Raw genomic sequence first — 7,983 nt, 5'->3', positions numbered from 1 at the left:
ATCACTCCTTAGCAGTATAACCGTGATTCCTCTTGGGGATAAAAGTGCTATGGTCTCTTTTGTACTTTACATGATACAATATATTTTCATCAACAGTCAGTGTGAGCAGATTCTCAGTGACCTTCTTAAAGGGAGATGGGAGGTGTATTTGACTCATAAGTGATGAATTTTAAACTTCTTGTGAAGGATTTGGAATAATGAAAAATATCTGCTTATTCCATAATATTCTGGCTTATCTTAATACTTTGCTTTGCTGCTAATAAGAATTAAGATTATTTTAAATTAACCTATGAATCTGGTTTTTCAACCAGTCTTATTTTGGTTGAAAAAGTCATCTTGTTCTCAAAACTGAAGTGGAAGTTCCATTCCAAACTTTCTTACTGCATTCACATCACCACTGTATGTTGGCCCTGTGTTCTATTGTCGTGATGTATTTCCTGGATAGTACTTGCTGTGAAAAACAACTAATTTTACAGCTTGCAAGCAGATAAAATGAAATAAAATTAGTATGACTATGCAGTTCTGGGGGTGCAAGGCTCTGATGAGATATTTTCAATAAATTATTTGTGCTGGGAAAAATAATTGTGCTGTTTTCTGTTCCCATGTTTTCATCATGGCACCATCCATTTCACAGCACCCATCCCATGACACCCACCATGTGTTGTTGTCCTCAGCCTTGGGCCCACACCTGGGTGGCTTTGGGGGCTCCTGGAGCCCGGACAGAGGAGGGTTTTGCCCAGCTGCACCACCTGCTCAGGCTTGCTGCTCGTGGTGCCCCTCTGCCCCTGGCACAGGGCAAGGCAATTGCTGAGCATCGGGCCCAGGACAGCACACACTCACACACACACTCACTCACACTTAAACACATTCCCTCTGCCTCACACATTCACATTCACACTCACACACTCTCACGCTCTCACACTCTCACACACCCACAGCAGCCCTGTCTCCATCCCGAGCGCCTCTCCCGGTGCTCAGCCAGCCTCTGCTGCCGCGCCGCTCTGGGGAGCCCGCTCGTGTCAAAAGCCAGAGCCAGGCTCCCACTCCAGCCTCAAAAGATGCTCTTTAACACAGAAGGGAGGGAGGAAAAAAAAAAAAAAAAAAGACATTTGGTTCAGTGCATAAAGTACAGCGACTCAGTCACTGAGGGTGGGCAACACATTAACCCCTGTGTCGATGGGCTGACGAACAAATCTGAGAATTCAGTGGCCCTGTGACCGGCTCTCACATAAGTTACGAGCTCTGACACCCCGGCTCTGTCCCTGGGGCTGCGGGTCAGGAGCGGGGCATGGATCGCACGGATCCCGCAGCCCGGTCCTGCCCGGGAACAAGCTCCTCCCGCACGGCCCAGCCCGGCTCCCGCTGATCCAGCGACATTCCTGGCTGCTTGAAACAGCTTTGGTGCAACTACCACTCAGCTTTGGATCGAACTGCATTCGCAGCTGCAGCTGCAGAGCTTTTGCAGCAGCCGGTAGGCAAAAAAAAAAAAAAAATGTCCTGCAAAATGCCTGTGGTGCCACAGTCTGCAGTGTGTGTCTTAGATAAAAGTGTTGGATCTTGTGTCTCCATGCTCAGGTCCACTGACACGCACTCACACTGTGTGTTTTAAATACATTTTAAATACAGATAGGATAAGAGAAAGCCCTCTAAACCTGCAGTAAAATGTGTTTCCAGCTCTTTGCAAGTTTAGAGATTGCTAAATGAAAGAGAAGGAATATCTTTTCTGAGGCTCTTAAAGTTTAGTGATCATTAAGTAAAGCAAAAGGAATATCTTTTATGGACTTCCACAGGACTTACATCCCACTTTTCCTCACAAAGTAAACTGTTAAAACTGTCCTGGCCTGTTAGCCCTGTGTACCTTGGGTCCTTGGGGTTACTGGAGTTAGAGTAGCAAAGAGGAGAGATAAATTAGGCAGTAAAATGGACTAAGAGTTTCTTTTGTGGCCACTGACATTTAAAAAATTCTTCAGATAAAGGCTACCCACGATAAATATTTGCAAGTTAATGAAAGCCTTGGAAACTTCAGTATGCAGATGTAACATGGTTAAATACCCATCATTTCTTCATGGAAAGCAGAGCAGCCAGCGGATAGTAGGACAGAGCAGTCATGGATATGAATACTTGTTGTGGGAGATGCCTCTTTATGTAAGATGTGTGTGTTTAATGTACATTCAAAATCAGATTTGCAAAACAAAGTCAAACATTAGAATTGTAGATAACCAGACCCAAGCTGAATTCCCCTAAATATACTTAGGGATGCTCCTCACACAGTGCTAATAGGGCACAGCAGCACCATGGATCAGAAACAGGCAGAAGTATATTCCTATGCCTGTATTGCATCCAAACCAGTACATTAAGAGAAGCATCATTCAAATTAGGAAAATATAAAAGCAAGAACCATAATGAATGTTGTGTATTTGTCTTCAGCAGTTTTTATTTTTCTTCATAATAGATGAGATTAATTTTAAGCTCAGAATTCCTACTACTACCTACTTTTCTAATCATGAGCAGAGAGTTAAATCTCTAGATTTACATTTCTAAAGAAATCCCATAAAATATATAAGTATTGAACACAAAAACTTTCCTCTTTGAAAGAATTCACCCTTAAATGCTATTATTAAGCCAGACAATAGAAAGTTTTAAATACTTGTTCCCCAGTATGGAGTTATTTTTAAATCCTGTATTCTTTTTAATGGCTACAAGATCAATAATAAATTTAAGGGTTTAGGCTCACCTATTTGATAGCATCAGCGGTGTTTTTAAAGTGATGCCTTTCTGAAAAAGAAAAGCCTTTTAATATTCTCTTTTATATTCATACCTCAATAAAGTTAATAAGCAATTCAGAATTACAAGTTTAAACCCGTTTGAATGAAATGCGCTAGAAGAGAAAGAGAGAAAATACTCTATTTTCAGATGAAATCATGAGATGTCAGTTTACAGATGGTGCAGCCCACTGGAAAATGGAGCAGCCAAACAGCTGCTATTGTTCCTACCCTAGAAAAAATTAAGATCTCGTAATAACATAGGCATGGAAGTTGCCTATAATTTCACATTTAGGCCTTTGTTTAGAAATTACTTGGGCTCTGCTTAAGAGCAAAGTTCATGAAACTGGCGAGGCAAGACTGCTTTATTATCTGACTGTGACAAGTCCTTTGCACAAAAAAGGGATTCATCCCAAAGAGTTATTTGGCATGGCCAAGGCAACTCCAGAGTGCCAGGCCTCTCTGGTAAATCCCTGCATAAATAGCAGAAGAAAACAAGGAGGCTGCATGAACTGAAGACATTGTTTTGGAAGAAAAAGAGAGATCAGTTAGCTATTAATTACTTTTAACTTTCCTGTTCAGCATTCACAGGTCAGAGGTTTCCACTTTGCTGAAGCCAAACTTTACTTATGCTGAAGATTCAGCTTCACTGATAGACACAAGAGAGGGGTCCCTCTAACTTTAGCATGGTCAGACCCATCCTCCCCATTTCTTTCCTTGGCTGGTATTATAAAGAAACCCTACACACCTTGGGAGGACTGAGGGAGGGTTTCCAGCCTGCAGGAGATGTGCATCGATGGAGGGGTCCCTCTCAACAATTTGTGTGTACATCTGATTGTCAAGAGTAAAGACATACAAAGACAACACTGGGTGCTTGTATGGATGAGTAGAAAATAAAGACTTGGTGGAAGAATCTGGAAAGTTCACTTTCTAGCTTCATTAGTGTGAGAAAGCCAAAAGTGCCCCAGTTTGTTGTCCTGCTTTCAGATGTCACATGTTGTACCACAATCGGTAAATGATACATGAAATTTGGTGCTCCATGTCTCTTTCTTATTTGCAGCTGATTATGTAGAAACCCTAGGCAGTTTCTTTAATTTTTGTCATAGAAAGCTGCTGAAAGCAGGAGACAAGATTTGCATCAGGACTCTCCACATGGTGACAGTGACAAAAGGGGTTTTCTGCATTCTTCCACGAAAGCCTTTGCCCAGACCCAAGGAGCTTGGACAAAGCCCCTTATTGCTCCATGTTACTTAACAGCTCCTCAACCTGCCCATATCCTTTCAGAATTATCTGCTGTGGCCATGTTAATAAAGCAGCTACTTGCTTGCTAATGTTTCTCAATTCTGCTTTTGGGGTGTGAGCTTGCTCCCTGAATGAAGTGAGCAGCTCTACTGCCTGAATAATCACTTCCTTAAATTAATATGGACTGCAGCCACGTCCATCTGTGCTGTGATTTCCTACCACCACCCATGCTTGAAAGAGGCCTGTACCTCCTAAGTAATTATTTACATTCCACCTATTGCCTTCTCCATTGCAGACAACAGTCTTTACTCAGTTCTCATCTCAATTTATTCCTCGTTGTTTTCTGTGTTAAAAAACATACTTCATGGCGGGGTGAAAGCTCATGGTAACCTCCATCCTGCAGTATTAGGTAGGTCCTGCCTTTAACAGGGAATGCTTGTAACTTACACAAAGATCTTGGATCAGACAAGAGAGAAAATAAAGATTATTATGATTTTTACAAGCTTTTATCTCTATTCCAAGGTGGTTGGTCTTAGACACTCTTCTTGAAGTTGTTTTGATGTTATTAATAATGGTATCTTAGCCTTGCTGTCAGTGGGAGAGGTATGAAAAATTCTGGTCCAAGTGGTTTCGTAAACCCCTTGCCTTCAAATATCAGCTATTGTTTACTCAGAGCAGGGGGGGTATGAAGCAATGCAAAACCCCACTGGGACGTGGCTGGCCCTGTGAGGTGGTGGGGACAGCCTGATGGGGGGCTCCCACCATGCCTGCTGTATTGGAGGCTGCTCAGGGGCAGGGGCTGATCTGGTGTGCTGGTGCTCCAGGTCATAGTAAAATCTTTCACACCAAGCAAGGATTTGGGGTGATTTATGGGTAAATTGTGCTTGTATCAGTGAGACTGTGCTGGAGCTGGGGCTAGGAATAAATTTGCCTTTAGGGAAAGACTGGCAGAGTATGGGAGCTTCTTTTTCTTCCTTCCCTCAATGCACAAGGCTTGGTCACAGCTTTGGCTCCCAGCAAATGTCTCAGTAAAAGTCTTCCTGCTTTTGTAAGGACATTGCAAAGTCATGGGGTTTGTGGGTTCTGCAGTATCTTGGTTTTTGATGAAGGCCACTACTAGCATCACTGTCCTATGCAAAGATGTGCCTGAAATGTGCAAGAGAGTTTTGGGAAGCACATTTTTACCTAGATGTGTAGGGTCTGAGAAGGCAGGTGTCTTGTCTGAACTGAAGGTCTATTACATTATTTCTGGAGGGTGCAGAAAATGGGGTTTGAGGTCCCAAACAGTCCCTTTGAATATCCCTGTGTCCTTGAATATTAGTGGTCTGCGATGTCTGCTGGATTCCCCACCAAGAGAGCATGACTGTGGGGCTTCCCCATTCTGCCCAGTGAAGAAGAGGTTAGGGATCTTGTGAAAGTGTAAGAAGCAAAGGAGAAAGGAGAGAGGAAGCCATAACATAAAGAAATGGAGGATGGAGGTTACCAAGAAGAGGCACAAGGCTTCCAAGTGGAGTTGTTACATTTTCACCTTCTTTTACTGACTGTCCCCTTTTGATAAGTGACACACAGCTCCTAGCAGAAAGAGGTGTGCTGGCTGCACTAACAGTCCTGGCTGCTCTGGATACTGAGCAGCTGCAAACAAAGAAAATTGTGTAAAATTCATCAGCACAGGCCCTATCCAAATCCCAGTGACTTCAGGGAGTGCTAATCTGAGCCCTGAAATCTGCTGGCAGGTTAGCTATCCCATGGTCCCAAGATTATTTAGGGAATTAGCTCTTGAAAAAACAAATGAAAAGGCTTTGCTGGAAACTGGTACAGTAGCATCCTGACAGAGGTGGATGGCATCCCCTCCTGATACAGCAGTGGGACCCCATCACCTCCTTTCCCTACCACTTCCTTATTTTAAAAGACAGTTGGCCACAGCCTCCTCCAAAACGACTGGCCAATTTCCATGGCTGCTGGGCAGAGCAGGCACGAGCCAGGGTGTATTTGCTCAGCTGAAGCCCCTCTGGCATGGCCTGTCCTCACTGGCAAGCCCTCGCTGGAGGGAAGCAGGAGTGCACAAGGGAGAGCACATCCAGTTGGCAGTGCTTCCACCAGTAAGCCCACACAGCTTTTGCCTGCATGAGATTTTGGCATGAGGAAATGATATTATTAGTCTGTCACTTTTACAAGCATTGAAATATATGGAGGAGGCGCAGATGTTAAAAAATAACCACCAAAGCAAACAAATACCCAAAGTTGAAAAACAAATAAACCACCCAAAAAGGAAGCCTCAGAGCCAAAGTGACTCCTCACCAGCTGCTGTCAGGCCCAGTTTCCACAGCAGTGGCCAGGGACACCCGCAAGCCAGTGGTGGGACAGGTGCTCCATCCCCTGCATGGTGCACCACTGGTGTCTTTTGTCTGTCCAGCAAAGGCAGAGCATTTCTCCATCCAAGTTGCTGAGGGACATCACATCTCTCCATCCCTAGTGAGGCACAACTCAGTAAGGCAGGAAACACGGCGAAGTTTTGCTGCTGGTGGTGAACTCAGGCTCTGTGCAGAGCCAGTGGAAAAGACAGGTTGGGCAGATGGCAAGGATGTCCCCCGGGCCACTGCGGACGGGGTCTCCGTCAGCTGGGTGGGAGGTGGGCCAGGGAAGCAGCCTGCATGGACGTGGGGCAGCTGCGTGGTGCCATCCATGTGGCTTGTGCCTCCGTGGAGGGAACCTTTCCCTCTGGCACTGAAACCAATCCAGGAGGGAGCCCCTGCACTGTGCCAGGTTTGCACTTCAAAAATGCTGGCAGGTAGGCTCTCCTTTCCAATTACATCATGTCAGTACCGCTCACCCCGGCTGTCTCTGGCCATTGGGCAGGATCCAGCAGCAGCACGGTGGATGCTTTAAACCCTTGTGGATTTGCTCCCATCTCCTGATGCCCTCTGTCAGTCCTGCTTTGTTAAAAATGTATGGCTTTATGAATTGTTCGACTTGCCAGTGTTTTGTGTTCAGTTTCTCATTCCCCTTCTGGTCTTCAGCAGGTTTGTCCCTCTTGCTGGGATAAAGGGCCTGGGCACACACTCTCAGGGAGTTAAAGCCTTCTCCCAGGGACCTGCGCTCCCCAGAGACACATGGGCCCCCTCCAGAGCTCTGACCCATCTCTGGGGATGCCTGTGCATGTGTATCATTTTGAAATAGAAGTGGAGAAGGTTTAAGTAAAAATCTCACTTTTCCCCAACAGTGGGTGCAGGTACAGCAGAGGCAGGGCTGTGGCTGGGATGTGGACAGGGGCAGAAGGGCAGGAATTGGAGGTGAGGCAAAGGGACAGGGACTGGGGCAGAGGAATAGGGACAAAAAGATAGGGGATGGGGCAGGTGTACAGGGGTAGGGACAGAAGGACAAGGACATGAACAGGGCTAAAGGACAGGGGACAGAGAAGACAGACAAAAGGATGGAAAAAGGGATAGAAGCAGACACATTTGTGTTGAGGCTGGGAGACAGGAACAAGGAAACAAGGATGGAGCAGGATCAGGGACTCAGGTGTCAGGGTGGGGAGTAAGGGCTGGGACAGGGGAAAGAACAGGGGCAGGGGAAGGGGCAGGGAAAGGAGCAGGCGTAAGGGCAGGGGCTGGGACCCGGGAGCAGAGCCAGGAGCAGAAGCTGGCTCGTGGACGGAAGGGCAGGGGCAGGGCAGGGGCAGGGACCCGGCGGCAGACAAAGGGCGGGCAGCAGAGCCCAGCTCGCAGCCCCCGTGTCCGCGGCGGCAGCACCGCGCACCGGCGCGCAGAGCGAGGAGCAGGAGGAGCGGGCGGCGGCGGAGGAGGAGGAGGAGGAGGAGGGGAGGGACCTTCCCCTCCCTCCCACCCCGGCACCGGGGGAAATAAATTATTCCCAGCCCTCGCGCTCCCAGCTCCGTGCCCCGCACCCCGGCAGCGGCAGGCGGGGACGGCGCAGCCTTGGTCGGGCGCGGAGGGGCCGCCCCTGCCCTCGCCGAGCTGCG

The sequence above is a fragment of the Onychostruthus taczanowskii genome, unplaced genomic scaffold (assembly GCF_017590055.1).
Source record: "Onychostruthus taczanowskii isolate IOZ18803 unplaced genomic scaffold, ASM1759005v1 scaffold23, whole genome shotgun sequence".
Classification (NCBI taxonomy): Eukaryota; Metazoa; Chordata; class Aves; order Passeriformes; family Passeridae; genus Onychostruthus; species Onychostruthus taczanowskii.
This window is presented reverse-complemented; position numbering follows the sequence as displayed.